General features: G+C 36.7%; 2 protein-coding genes across 2 annotated transcripts in view; both read right to left on the bottom strand.

Annotated features, from left to right (window-relative positions):
• Positions 1-9,601, bottom strand: part of LOC149927044 (innexin unc-9-like) — a 113,707-nt gene extending 104,106 nt beyond the window's left edge. Inside the window, exon 1 of the mRNA XM_090159580.1 lies at positions 9,540-9,601. The gene's annotated coding sequence lies outside the window, so the exon portion shown is untranslated. The remainder of the gene's footprint in view (positions 1-9,539) is intronic.
• The window catches only part of LOC149927043 (innexin unc-9-like), a 122,698-nt gene extending 113,047 nt beyond the window's left edge, over positions 1-9,651 (bottom strand). The window contains exon 1 of the mRNA XM_090159583.1: positions 9,540-9,651. The gene's annotated coding sequence lies outside the window, so the exon portion shown is untranslated. The remainder of the gene's footprint in view (positions 1-9,539) is intronic.
• Positions 9,652-15,460: the final 5,809 nt, after the last annotated feature.

Below are 15,460 nucleotides of genomic sequence, written 5' to 3'. Positions count from 1 at the left end.
TTTTTACGCCAAATTTTCGAAAGATTGAATTTGCGGGTTAAAACCTAGTAGTCGGCTTTACGCTGAACTTTGGCGTTGCGCGTGTGAAACACTTCTACAGGCGTTTGTAGGTCACAAATAGACCAGATTTCGTGAGGGAAAACTTAAATTAAAGGTCTTAAATTTTAGCGTTAAAAATACTATTTAGTGCTTGAAATCGACATAAATAATAAAGTAGCCCTTAATTTAAATATATTCAAAACGTATCAAACGTTATTTTTTATTATCTATAAGTAAAATACGAAACTATTAGATTGGCAATATCGTCTAAAGTTATCCGATCTGAGGAAATAATATCAGATCAGTTGATACGGGTCATAAAGTCAAAATTAATCTGAATTCATTGTAAGGTGACGGATAAAAGTGGAATGGATTTCAGATGCTTCACAGTTAATGATTTTACATATCCAACGATTAATTTCCTTTCGAAATTTTAATTACTGTTTATTTTGATAGGTTTTCCACAAAATTTTATACATAGTAAACGCATAATTTGGATAACTGTGGTTAGATTTCTGGGTGAGGGAAATATATAAGTATATTTGCTATCACGTGCTAAATTCGGCCCGAATTTTTCAAACGCATGGTTGGCCATTTAAATAATTGAACAGCGCGTGCCAACAAATATACCACTTTTATAAATGTTTTGACTATATTGTATTATATGTTATAGAAATAGCTAATGGTCATTGAAAGCACCAAGAACTAAGGAATATAAAAAGGATTTAATGTTGTTCTTAAAACATACGATATTTTAAGAAATCTGCATACAAAACCTACAAAATTTTTAAATTTGAAATGGTGTCATTCCAATCCACTTAAAAATAGTTAACTAGTCTATACATTGCCTTTAATCTTTAGGTTCAACTAATTCGAGGCTCTCTAGTTTTCACGTCCGCGATAAAAAGAAATCTTATAAGGAAGTATGAACCAAAAAACGCTGAAAACTTTCCAACTTTCTCATCCTCAAGCAGCTTTGTTTTTCTAAAAAAAGGCTCGCAAAGGCTTAAAACTCAAATCTATTAAATACGTCAAAACGGACTTGTGTGCGGTAAAATTAACTTGTCATATTAGTGGATGAGTTAAATCCCGTATGGAAAACTTCCTGGAACCACTACCCAAAAATTACCATCGTCTAACTTAGTTATTTAAAAAAAATAGGAGAATAATGCTAATATAGCGGTTGCCTTTATAGAGGCTTGTCAAACGGGAAGAAAGTGCGAAAAAGTGTTAAAAAAAACATTTTTTAGACTTATTTACCTTAAAAAGAGAAAGAATGACTTTGAAATTTTCCCTGGAATATCCGCATCTAATATAATAATCTTGATAAATGAAGGTATTCATCTTTTTTCGTTTTTTTTTCAAGGAAAACTTGATGAACTTGGGTAGAATTTTTAACTCTGCCCACGCTTCCGAGTTTTCCGGCAAGTTATAAAATATGAACATTGATAACGCAAGTGAAGATAGTTAAGTTCCAGAAGAGGATAAGGTGATAAGTAAAAACCTTTTTATCCGGCATACGCGTGGAAACCGCCATTGTAGTGGAAGTTACAATATTTTGGAAAAGCAACAGCCAAGTAACGTAGAATCGCATTAATTTCTACCTAAAAAAACCCACCAAGTTTTAACTAGTTTACATCACGCGAGGTGGCGCCACCAGTCTCCCAGATGAGTCGAGGTACCTAATCCGTAAAAAGTAGTACTTTAATTTCACTTCCTCCGAGAAACCCCAGAAAATCGCATTATTCACTCTGCCGCTTTTAGTCATCTAGCTTTGTAGTATCTACACCATAGGGTATAGTTATTACGAACGTGCTGCCCCCTACGGTCACCATCTTATTAGCTAAGAAACTACGGAGAGCGGCGAGTCCATTAAGACGCGGACTGCCTCCGCTTGTTTTTCTGTCATCTGCTCGCGACAGCTCTCCTCTCTTCCGAGCGCTCTTTTTCTTCAGCAACCGTGCCATTGAGAGCTTTTACCACTTAAAGCCACGAGCTCCGGAGTCAACCACCCTCCCTGCCACCCACCGCGCCAAATAAAGGGAAAAAATGAAAAAAAGTCATCCGAGAAAATTTACCCTTCTCTATTATTTTTGAGAAGTTTTCTCCTTTTCATAAGAATATAACGGGATGCCGCGAAAGACCAAAAAGTTGCCTTTCACTGATGTGTGATGCGGCTCGATTCTTCTGTCAAATTGTTTACTAGCTTTCCAAAACTTCCCCCTCAAAGTTTCTCCTCCCGATCAAAAGCATCTCCCCTTTCGCCTCCTCTAAAACTTAAAATCTAAAGATTACTTCTTTGCTTCCATTATTAGGTTTTGAATTGAAATGAGATCGTTTTTATTAAAAGAAAAAAAGCTTTGAGATAGCTGTCGCTTTTGCAGTTTTCTTTCGAGAAAAGTTATATGACTGTTAGCGCCGCCTGTTGGTACACTTTTGAAATACCAGTAGGGGGTATTTACTACGGCCTAGAGGGGAGAGATGAGTTACCCCAATTGTAACTTTTGAAAATTTCATAAAGAAATGCCACGCCTACATTTTCTTTGGGTGGTATATACTTCGAAACCGTACTGGGTTCCTTTCCATTCAAAAATTGGTTAAATTTAGAGTAACCGAAATTTCGCGCAATTTTAAAGGGAATTTAGTATCTTTTTCGGAGGGACTACACTTCCATTGATTTGAAAGAATATTGGGTTTCAATACAATGAGAATAGTACCGTAGTGTTGGATAACGCCTTCTTCGGCTTAGTCGCTGCGTGAGAATCTTCTCCATAAAATGTAGATAGTAATTTTGTTTCAGTAAGAATTTACAGTTTATACATTTAAAAAAATGTATTATAGACACCCTTTTTACCCGTGTGATTAAACGTATCAACGGTTTCCAATTTTCATTGCTCAAAAATCATCTAAAGTAATTGTTCAAACATAAGACCTTAATAGTAATCTAAATTATGTAAATTACAAAACAAAAATAAACTGATGTAATCCGTAAGTGGAAACTGTCGCTAACAAGAAGAGTACCCGAGGTGTTTGTTCAAAGTCGGGCGTAATGTAGACCTATATGAGATATGAAATTTCCCAAAAGGAGACGTTGCACTACCCATTCGATTTGCCATGGCAACCGAAAATGTTTTTGAACACTTAAAACCAAATAAATCTCCTTTTAAAAAAAAATTGAAAATCACGAAATGGGTAATTTGGACCACATTTAGGTAAATTTCATCAAGTTTGGATAAATTGGAACATTTTTGGGTAAAATAAGGAAAAAATCTTTTTTTTTTTGTTTTAGGTGGTGAAAAACATTTTTGGTTGCCACATGTGGCAAATCGAATGGGTAGTGCAACGTCTCTTTTTAGGAAATTTCCTATCTCATATAGGTCTACATTACGGCCGACTTTGAACAAAATCGGCAATAAACACTTCGGGTACTATCCCAGTAAGTTTGGCAGCTTCCGCGATCACCATTAAAAGACTTCCATAACGAAATTTAACGAATTCCGAACAACTAATGACAAAACAAATAAAAAGGTGACCCGTTTAAAACCCCCTTAACGGCGAATACGACTCAAGAACAAAAACACCTAAAAAAGGAAACTCGAAAATGGTCGAAGAGAGGAAATGAGCGCAGCGGAGGGACAGTTTCTGTCACTAGATGGGGCGAACGCTCATATTAACGACGCATTATCAAAAGACGATAAAAACGCGGAAAGAAGAAGTACAATGTATCGGCTTAATCAAATTCTCGAGTTCGCGCGCGCGAGGAGAGTGTTCCGAGAAAGCGATAACAAATTGCGCGTGAGAGAGAACGAAGTATTTTTATGGAGCTTTCACCAACACACTTAGAAGGCGCTAGCAACCGTACTCAACACACGCGCAAAGAGAATGGAAAGGAACAAGCGCGAAATAACGAGCCGGCACGGGATGAATTATATTCTTTTAGCGAGCCGCTGCAACGGCGAAATGGGCCCAAAATAAAGACAACGACGACATTTTTAGAGTATCCCATAAATTGTCCACCCCTTGTTTATTACTCGCTGGTCACCCTTAAATAAAGCGCTAAAACCCAGAGGGACCCGCGACGCTACTGCCGCGCGCGGGTTTAAATGAAAAGCTGATTACATCTTTCACATTCTTCGCAGCGTGCCCCCTTCGCGTAGGGTTAGGGACCTAGGGTAGCGGCTAATTTTCCAGGCTCGGAGTTTTCCTAACGTTTTAGGCCAATTTTTATTAGCGTACGCGTTTCTAGTCATTTCACGGCGAAAAAGCCCCCATCCCCGGTAAAATGAGGAGTCAAATAGTTTGGAAGCGTGCCAAAAATTCCCCATTTAAAGTATAAGATAGTTTTCTAGTACGCTTATAGTTCAACCGAGGCTTAGATAACAGTACGCACCCCCGTAAAGCGTTCCGCCCCGCGTTACCCGAACCGACTCAAAATCGCTTCCCACTATACGTATAGAAAATTGCGAAGCTCAAAATATTTTCTAGATCCGGAGTGAAATAACATTGCGTTTTGGGATGAGGTAGGGGTAGGGGTATTGCGGGAATTTTCATTTTTTGATGGACCTATATTTAAAGGAATACTGGGGGAATTTTTTTACTACCCAAAAATACTATTTTTTAAAACGCTATCAGCTCTTATATTCAAAAATATATATCCGTTCGCGCCATGGAGGAGTAAAATGGCAATTACTTTGCGAGAACTTATGGAGAAGAGAGAAATACCGGATTCGAAATGATATCATTTGTCCATGTCAACAAAATGCGTTACGTTATAGAAACCCCTAGCGGGAGAGGGTAGCCGAAAAAAGGGGTTATTCCCTATATATATCTAAAAATCGTAATCCCCCTCTATAATACAGGATTGAGAAATGGGACGCCATCGGAACAGGATGGACTGACTGAAAGCGACGATGCTGTTGGAACTCGAGATGGAATGATGTGCAAAATATATCGACGATTTTTTCCTTTTTTTTTCACGCCAATTATTTTCTTTCCGACCTATTTTGCCTGGCGAAGAATAAGATTCGCCCGAGAATGAAAAACCATATCTTAGGGACGAGAAATCGAGTTTCAGGATTCAAACGTCTCGTGCTAAAAAAGGATGATATCCTTTCCCAAGGCCTTTAATGTTAAGGGTAAGAGAAAATATATTCTAAATATTTTTTTACAGTTTTGACGACTGGGTTTATAAAACCGCCGTTATCGCTTATAAACAGAGAAAGTTTTTAAAATTAGCATAATACGGGGGACTTCCCCTTAAATGTATTGTTTAAAAAGTCGTAGTACATTAATATCATTAATAAAATAATATCATGAGTGTATTAATTTCAACCATGAATAGCGTTTTACATTTGACTGCTCTCGAGTGCTTTAGATCGCTCTGATCAACATTTTATGTTCCATTTCGCGCTCTCGGGTGCCCCGAGATCGCCCAAAACTGATCTGCCGATTTCGACAGATCAACGGATCGAGATGAAGATCGGAGACAATTTTTGCGTGTTCCTTTTAGATTTTTTGGCAAAATGGCAGACCAAGACGCAAAAATTCAAATGACTAACAACCCAAAACAACAAAGCGCGGGAATATGATAGTGGAATGTTCGATTTGCGGTTTTACTCTATGTAGATCGGGGCGAGATCTATGACGTCAGAGACAGATTCGGAGCGAACCTCGAGCAATCAAATGGAAAACGCTATTAATCAGTAGACAAGTGTTTGTCGTTGACTCGATCCACAAAACGTTTCCGGGATTGCGCGATTTAACCGGCGAAGAAAATGACTCGTGATTCTTAGAAAAATACCGGTACTTTGACAAAATTACTTTTTAATCATAAATAATGGAATTTATTATTAATATTCTTACTTATTTTCGTCAATTAAAATGGTGTGTATTAAAATTTTAGAAAGTAAATTTCGCCCTAAGCCTTAGCGCTGAAAGTGCTGAGAGCTAGTGAAGTTTCAAAATGTTTCCCTTCGATACAATTTTTGAGTGGCGTCGCGTGACCAACGTCATAATAACTAAGCCCTCCCATCCTAGTGACTGAGCATAGACTACCTAATGCAGTTTGGTATTCATGATTGAATGATCAGAAGACCGTAACGTCTACTAGAAGTATATTATATCCTTAATAAGAAGTATTCATATCCGTATAAGCCAGAAATTTGAACCTTCACAGACTCGTTTACTTTTTAAAAGATATTTCGGGAATAAATTGTATGGTGTAAAATATGCCATAACATGTCGGTGAGTAGTTTTTGCTTAACATTCTTGAACGAAAAGTGTACACTTTTTACACTAAATCAATCTATTCCTCAGTCGCAGTGGTAATAATTACTCTACACTTTAAAAGGTTTCAATTCAAGTAAAGATGAGTATTCAAATTTGGTCGACTTGTAAAGTCATAGTCGCCTGGTTAAGTCAGTGTCACAGTCGATGAAATTAATTTTGAGAAAATGTATACACTTTTATTCTCAAAACAAGTGAAATGCATTTATTTGTTCAGGTTAACGGTAATAGTTAGCTATTGGCTCGCGTGGAATGAAGAGCTTTCCACGACCTTCTACGCATTGTAACCCGGCCACCTGAATTAGTAGCATTAAAAGTCGCTAGATAACTGGGGTATAAGGTGGTGCTGATTAATGTTGTTTTTATTGATTATTATGGTTCTTACTCTTTTATGGAACCTTTTTCCCCTGGCTACACTACACCAAGTTACCAACCCAAACAATTTGCAAGGACAGAATTGGAGTAAACTGACGTCAAAAGGGTACTCTACCTCTAAACCACTCAATTGTACTCTCACGTCAGAAAAAATTTAATTTATCAATAACTTAATTTTTCAATCCAGATTGATCATTCTCTCGTAAGCCAGAAAAATAAAATTTAGATACATGTACTTTGACCGAGTAATATATTGTTAATAATAAATTTTACAGACGGGATTTGAGTGAATTTTGGGGTTCGGCGTTCGGATAAGAAATTTTCTGTTCATTTCTTTTATATCCATATCCGAAAATTATCCGAATAAAAACTTATTTGTTGCATATTAAATCTTATATTAGTCGCGAATAATATCCATGAATAAATAGTTAATCGACTTTTTTATGATTAATTGAAATTTTTCGGTTAATTTATCCATTTCCCCGAGCTCTAGTGAATTTATAACATGTACTCCAAACAGCTAAAATAATTCTTTAGATAAGAGATATCGAAATATACCCGCGATTTTAGACCAAAATTAGGCTAAAAAGACCCAGGAAAAATCCCACGTATAAAAAAATCGTAAAACCAACTAGAAATTCAACCCCAAATAACCCTAAAAACTAGGCAACTACCGCTATAAAAAAATCACGTATATCCAAATTTACTGTCGATTAATTAAATCCGGGAAGAATTTTTAATAGAACGGCGTTGTTCGAGGGGTAGGTGTAGGGGCGAAGGGTAACGTAAGAGAGGTAGGCAGAAACCCCACCACGCCCTGGAACCATTTCGCGACACGAGGGCGAATTGGGCCGGATCGCGAAATAATCATTCACTAAACTTAGCGTGTTCAATTTTTCGAGGCGTAAAAAGTGGAAAGTGAAATATAGTTGAGGAATACGGCGGAAGGGGCCCCCTACAACCTCTACATGGAATAAAAAACAATAGAAGAAAAATATAAAAATTCGGGGATGGAAGAACAAGGAATAAATGGCGCATCGTTCGAGCGCCTCAAATGGAGCACAAACGGCCTCATTTTGGACGCGCGCGTTCCTCCAGGGGGAGTCACCGTCGGGCCAGGCCGTTTGTAGGGGAGAAGAAGGAAGCCCAAGACCAAAAGGATGCTCTACAGCATCTTCCTTACAACAACAACGCGGGAAAAAATATCTTTCTAACACTAAAAGAAGATAGAGGTACAAGAAAGTTCAAAGAAAACTCGACGGGAAAATGACGAAAAAAGGGGATCTGGGCAGATGGCTCCCTACAGTACCCGGAACATCTCTTACGAAATCATTTTTGTAGGTATATCTAATTTTCCCGGTACCCGTTCTAAAGAAAGTAACGACTAAAATATCAAATCTGTTGTTGGGAAATTAGTCAACGTGAACCCTATTCAGATATTAATTCTCCGATTTCTTTAAAATCGAGTGAGGGGGTAATCACTAACTAATTAGGTGTCAAAATTGTGGGTAATCAACATAATACATCGAAAAAAGTTTAAAAATCACTTGAAATCCTAGAAAAAAAATTAACTTGAAACCACCCAAAATTTGGGAAAAATCACTGGAAATTACTAAAAAAAATAAAATCATCGACATTTTCTGCGAAACAACCATAATTTTTTTAGAAATCACTTAAAAATTTAGAAGAAACACTTGAAATCACCGTAATATTGTGATAAATCACTTGAAATTACCGAAAAGTTGTGATAAATTACTACAAATCACCGAAAAGTTGTGATAAATTACTACAAATCACCGAAAAGTGGTGATAAATTACTACAAATCACCGAAAAATTGTTAAAAAAAACTTGAAATCACCGAAATATTGTGATAAAGCACTTGAAATCACAAAATAAAATAAAAATCATCGAATATATCTGGTAAATCACCGAAAATGTTTGAGTAATCAACGAAAAATTTAGAAGAAACACTTGAAATCACCGAAAAATTGTGATAAATCAATTGAAATCATAGAATAATTGTGAGAAATTATTTCAAATTACCGAAATGACGGGATAAATTACTGAAAATCATATAATTTTTATCGAAAATAACTAATCAGGTGTGACTACCCCCTCGGTTACGAATGGTCCTATTGGTTCGTTTTCGGCCTCAGGCTAAAAGTTTATTCTTTTTTATAAGTTCGAAAAGCAAAAAATAAATAAAAATAAACGTGAGGTGAGAAAACTATTCTTGTTTTTTTTTTGGAAAGTACCTGATAAGAAATTGGGCATCGTTACCAGGAGTTGTTCCGTAAAATCGGGTCACTGCGCGGTTCACTATACGGGGAGATCGATTTCATACAGTTTTAGTATGAAGTTCAAAACGTAAAAATTTACGAAAACTACGTAATCAAATTATAATTTATTTATTAAGTCTTCGCCCATCGGTAATCGTATTATCGAAAAATATCTCTACAAACCGTAAAATAAATTGAAACGATTGTTTACGTCCACGGCACTAACATTGCTCGCTAAAAAATAAAAGCGCTTAAAAAATGAATTTGGCTCCCAGCCCAAAACATAAAAAAAAACCCGGCAAACTACAACGCGGGATCCTAAAAAGTTGTGACAAAGTAGGAACACTCCGACCATAGTGATTCCGACTCGTCTAAACTCGGACGAGCGTTGGAAATGACCGTTTCAAGCTGTCCCAAAAACCAAGTTAAATATAAAATGCGGAGGCGGGTTCGCGCAACGTATCTGGGTTATAAGCCATCTCGGACGCGCGAAAAAGAACGCAGTTCAGACATGGACAAAAAAAAGGCCGGAGAAGATTGATAAAATTCGGTGGACTTACTGGAAAGAGGCGACTCTCGCAGTAGCGTCGATGAGGATGGTTCCTCCGATCGTCTGCCTTTTTCCTCCGCATCCCGGTAGCATCCCTTAAGACCCGATTTCTTTAGCATCCACTATACGCAATCCGGATAATGAAGAAAAATAAAAATAAAATGGACGAAACAAAAAATAGATTTTTTTTTCAATTCACTTCGATAAAAAAAATAAAAATAAAAAAAAATTAAAAATTATTAAAAAGTCAGTATTTTACGCGGATTTCGATCTAAACTACGCGACGAAATATTTTCAAGGGTGAAAAAGTCTGACTAAACGGACGATGGTCAAGCGGCATTTTATTTTTGAGTCCCGCCACGGTCACAATCCACGTCTGGCGGGTGTCTTTCTAAGCGCCCCGTCGGCGACTCGACCCACCAGCACCCGAACAAGGCGAGCCGGCAAAGCGCTCTCAGCTGCGACGCATCGTAGCCGGACGCGTCCGTCTCATTGGCCTCTCGCACCTGAGGCCCTCTTCAAATAAACTCTCCACCCGCTCCGCTCAGAGCTCTCTCTGGCGCCTGACAGAGGACCCGCTTCCGCTTCTGGTGCGCGCTGGTGCCGGAGGTGCTGCCACGGCTCCGACGAAATCGCCACGCATCCAACAGTTTTCGTCTCCCTTTTATCCCAGCATCACTTACGAGCGGGAATCGGGGGGACGCGCAAGGGGGGGGGCGACTAAAAACACCACCGGAGCGCCGCGTCGCGGTCACCCTCGTCAACTAACCTCGCTCTCCCTCGAGACGTAATAGCTTTACCGCGGCTGCAATTATGATCTTTCGTTGGGGGGGGGGGCATCCTTTTCCTTCCCCCTCCATCTTCTCATTTTCATCGTAACAGCAAATACTTACATTAATTTCGTTGTATTTTAAAATATGTTGTCAAATAAGATATTATTTTAACAAGAAAGAAGCAAAAAATACTACCCTCATTCGAGTCATGTTTTACTGAATGGTTCTACCGTGGGGTGGCGGAGTGGTTAGCACTTTCGCCTCGCAGTGAGAGGAGCCGGGTTCGATCCCAGCTTGTAGCACTGGGTGAAAACTCGGAGCAAATCCTTCCGCCTTGAGTTTGCAAGTTTTCTTCCCACTAGTTTAAGAGGTTTTCCCCCGAGCTCTCCGGTTTCCCCCTACCATGAAAACGTGTTGAGGTTAACGGTAATAGTTAGTGTAGGGAGCTGTTGGCTCGCGTGGCATGAAGGGCTTGCCACCACCCTCCAACGCATTGTAACCCGGCCACCTGAATTAATGGCTTTAAAAGTCGCTTGATGACTTAGGCCTAAGGTGGTGCCTAGCTGGTTATTATTATTACAACCCAGATTAGTAATCCACCCAAAGAAATTTCACTTATCATTCTTTCAGTGCATCATGTAACAATTTTTAACATCTTAAGTTTAAAAATTGGTAATAGCATAAGTAACATAATTTACATAAGTATAGCGCAGAACGAATTCGATGAATGATAGTCGGTCGTGGAGTGATTTGCGAAAAAGGAAGTTTCCGAACCGGAAATTCATCCCTTCCTACTCTTTCCGTTGGCCAAATAGTTGGTTAGTTTGTTGACGTGAAATATGAGCGTACACTCGTTTAGGTTTGAAATTCGAAACTAACAAACTTCGGAAATGGAGCCAGTGTTTATAATAGTAACTCAAAAGTTTCTTTTATTTCGCAAATATATACAAATATTTATTTTTATCTTCTGATTCAATAATTCATCATTATTTCCCAAAAGTAAACGTTATTTACACTTTTGAAAGTGTTTCAATTTTTAATTAGTACTAAAGTGTCATACTTATTTATATTGCGTTACTAATGATATTACTTGAAGTATGGCCAGTCTTAAAGCTATGTCAGTAAATACAACGCTCTTGATACAAGTCAATTATAAAAATAGCTATAAAGCACAATATATATGAAATCGATTTCCCTCATATTTTCCGGGTTTTTTGCGCTTAATTCCTGGCTATTTTTCGCCTTCAAGAGGCTGATTGTTTCACGATAAGAGACCTTTCATAAATTAGCTTTCCTCATCAGCGCCCACGTTCGCAACCCTGATAAAAAATTAACCCTTGCTGATATTTTTCTGACGTATATTGCCAACATTCTTAATTACCTTATGCTTTTGCCAAAATTCTTAATTCCCTATTATTTTGGCAACAATCTTAATTCCCACCGCAATGTTTTGGCAACAACCTCAATTCCCTAATGTTTTTGGCAAAAAATTTTATTCCCATCCCGATGTTTTTGTAAAAAATCTTAATTCCCATCCCGATATTTTTGGCAAAAATCTTCATTCCCATCTCGAAGTTTTTGCCAAAAAATTTAATTACCGTCCCGAGGTTTTTGTAAAATTTTTTAATTACCTAAGGTTTTGTCAACAATATTAATCCCCTAATGTTTTTGGCAACAACCTTGATTCCCTAATATTTTTGGCCAAAATCTTAATGCTCGTCCCGATGTTTTGGTCAAAGTTCTTCATTACCTAATAAGTTGGCCCGATTTTGTTTAGGCAAAAATCTTAATTCCTATCCCGATGTTTTTGGCAAAAATCATAATTCCCGTCGCGATGTTTTTGTCAAAATTGTTAATTGCCTAATGTTTTGTCAACAATCTTAATTACCTAATGTTTTGGCAACAACCTTAATTCCCTAATGTTTTAGCACTAATTTTAATTCCCTAATTGTCCACAATTTTAATTCCCTAATTGTCCACATTCTTAATTCCCTAATGTTTGGCAACAACCTCAATTCCCTAATGTTTCGCAACAACCTCAATTCCCTAATGTTTTTGGCAATAATCTTAATTACCATCCCTAAATTTTTGTCAACGATCTCAATTCCCTAATGTTTTGTCAACAATCTCAATTCCCTAATGTTTTTGGCCAAAATCTTCATTCCCATCCCGATGTTTTTGGAAAAACTCTTAATTTTGCCAACAGTTTTAATTCTCTTAATGTGTTTGCCAATAATCTTAATTCCCACCTCATATGATTTTGCCAACAGTTTTAATTCCTTTAATGTGTTTGCCATTAATTCGTAATTCCCGGAAATATTCCAGGTTTTCCAGGTTTGTACGAAAGCGAAGTGATTGAGCTACCTAGTTCCCTCAAATAGACCAGACCTACAAAAAACCACGGGTACTCGACTACCAATTAACTCAACGTCAAGATAGCTAATTATTATCAAATCCAGCTCCGGAATTAAATTAATTAGTCTGGTTGAAGTTTAATAGCAATCCTAATAACGGCTATAATAAAAGGCTCGTGTAATCGTCGGCAGGTCAGCGCTCGGACTAGAAGACTGTCCTGAGATTCGTCAATATTAAAGGCTGTCGGGCTTTCGCTTATCGCCCTATAAAACCAAGCTCGCCCACTAATCAAAATCTACACTTCAATACGTTTAATAAGCAATGAGGAAGAGAGCTTTGCCAATTCTGGCGACGCGGCGATTTCTCATTCATTCCCTTCATCTCGCCCCGCCTTCCATAATAGCTCTATCGTTCCACGCGCATAAATTATAGGCTTTATAATATTCAGAAACGGCCATCGCACTAGGCTCAGGCTTAGTGCCAAAATAAGTCAAGTCCAATTTCGTACGTTTCGAGACCTTATACATTATTTTTTTAATAATTTTATATTATTTTTATTCACTTTATTTTTATTTTTATTATTTTTATATCATGTTATATTATTTTTATTCGCTTAATTTTTTTTATATCATTTTATATTATTTTTATTCGCTTAATTTTTTGTTTATTATTTTTATATCATTTTATATTATTATTTTTTTATTCAATTTTTTTTATTATTTTTACATCATTTTATATTATTATTCTTAACTTAATTTTTATATACTATTATATCAATTTATATTATTTTTATTCGCGTTTTTTATACTATTATATCAATTTATATTATTTGTATTCACGTTTTTATTTTTTTATACTATTATATCAATTTATATTATTTTTATTCGCGTTTTTTATACTATTATATCAATTTATATTATTTTTATTCACGTTTTTATTTTTTTATACTATTATATCAATTTATATTATTTTTATTCGCGTTTTTATTTTTTTATGTAATATTATATCATTTTATATTATTTTTATTCGGTTTATTTATTTATCATTTTTATATAATATTATAATATTTTTATTCGCTTTATATTTTTTATTATTTTATTTTTTAGAAATTGATTTAAAAAATTTAGTTTAATTTTCAGTATTTCGGATTTACACATCTTTAAAATAGAACAGTAAAATAATTGGGTATTATTTTAGCAAACTGGCAATACAAACATTTAAAGTGTATAATAGGGCGCAATGGCGTTATTTCTTCCGAAATATCATAATGTATTTTCCGACTTCACAAAGCAAATTATGAAAAACGTAGTTTTTCGTACTTAGCGTGATTTTGCTTTAAGGTCGACGTATACTAAGGCACTTTAATCAAAGGCAGACGGAGAGTAAAGTCTGTTTCTAAGCTTTTAACCGAATAACCCAAGATTTTAAAACAGCGCGTAAAATAGGGGAAGGGGGTAAAGTTTGCGATATAAACTATACCCTCTCCCCACCTTCGACGGAAGTATTGGGTGATAAGACCTAAAATAGGCCAAGCGGGTGGTGGTCAATCAGCTTAATAGGGATCGCTTTCCTCCGCTAAGACGAAGGCGCACTTCGGTTTGCAGCGCCGCCCGTAACAAGCGGGCAAGCATGAAATTAAACTCCGAGAATACATTAGAAGTGTCTTCCATCCAAAATTCAAAACCTTTTCGCAACAATTATATTAACATAATGAGATATTTAATTTCACTCATCATTCACGGAAACCCTTGTTCTACGCATTTCTAATTTCGCTAAATTCCTGCCACTGCTGGATTCATCCCGATTTCAAATTTACATTCATTTTCTAAGGTATTAAAGGATATTGTAACAGCGCGTCCAAAAATATAATTAAAAAGATAACGCCTTATAAATTAACCTTTTTACCCACAATCCTCAGGGATTTGTGCGTATTAATTTCACCAAAAGTAGCATGCTACTTTTGGTTTCACGTATGGTGTCCGCACGATTTCTCTAGGAGCAACAAACACAGCACCCCACACAAGGAGAACGCAACCCGTCAAAAGTCGTGGATTTTCTTGCGTACAATTTTCATTGGTTAAAAGCTTTAGCGCCTGCTGCCGTCGGAAGGGGAAAATTCGGAGATTGTCTTCCCCCTTTCCGTAAAACGTTCAGCGTAAAGGTTCATCCAATGAAATTTGTACACAACACTGCGTTAGCGTGTTTAAAGGCTAGCTGCGTTCTCCTTGTGTTTGTTTCTCCTACGTTAGAGGTACCATGACACATGATACGTCAATCAATTGGATATATCATAACCTCGTAGGCATTGTTAACATATGTGAGATCGGGACTACGGGAGTATGGCATTTGCCCATTTTATTAATTTTTTGAGATTTTCTACAGACTTTTTTTAAATTAGGAGCGACTTGGTTGAATATTATATTTTGAGTTAGTACATTTTAATTTTAAGGGAGATTTCTGAACCATTCGCGGGACCCCACAACCCACGTACGCACTATTGTCATATTGGACTTTCGTATCAATTGATACTGGCGCCATCTAACTCGTTCGCGTTTCGCTACTTTATTTCCGAAACCGTGTAACTCGAAAAAACCTTTTTATCTAAAAAAAATTTTAATGAACGTTTTCGTGTTTCTATACCTTATTTCCAAAACCATGTAACTCGAAAAAACCTTTTTGTCTAAAAATTAATTTTAATAAGCGTGTTCGCGTTTCTCTACCTTATTTCCGAAACCAGATAACTCGAAAAATTCATTTTGTTTAAAAATTAATTTCAATAAACGTTTTGGGTTTATTAAAGGAA

Source organism: Leiobunum rupestre, chromosome 9 (assembly GCF_980474605.1).
Source record: "Leiobunum rupestre chromosome 9, qqLeiRupe1.1.hap1, whole genome shotgun sequence".
Lineage (NCBI taxonomy): Eukaryota > Metazoa > Arthropoda > Arachnida > Opiliones > Sclerosomatidae > Leiobunum > Leiobunum rupestre.
The sequence above is the reverse complement of the archived record's forward strand: the minus strand, read 5'-3'. Positions and strand labels throughout refer to the sequence as shown.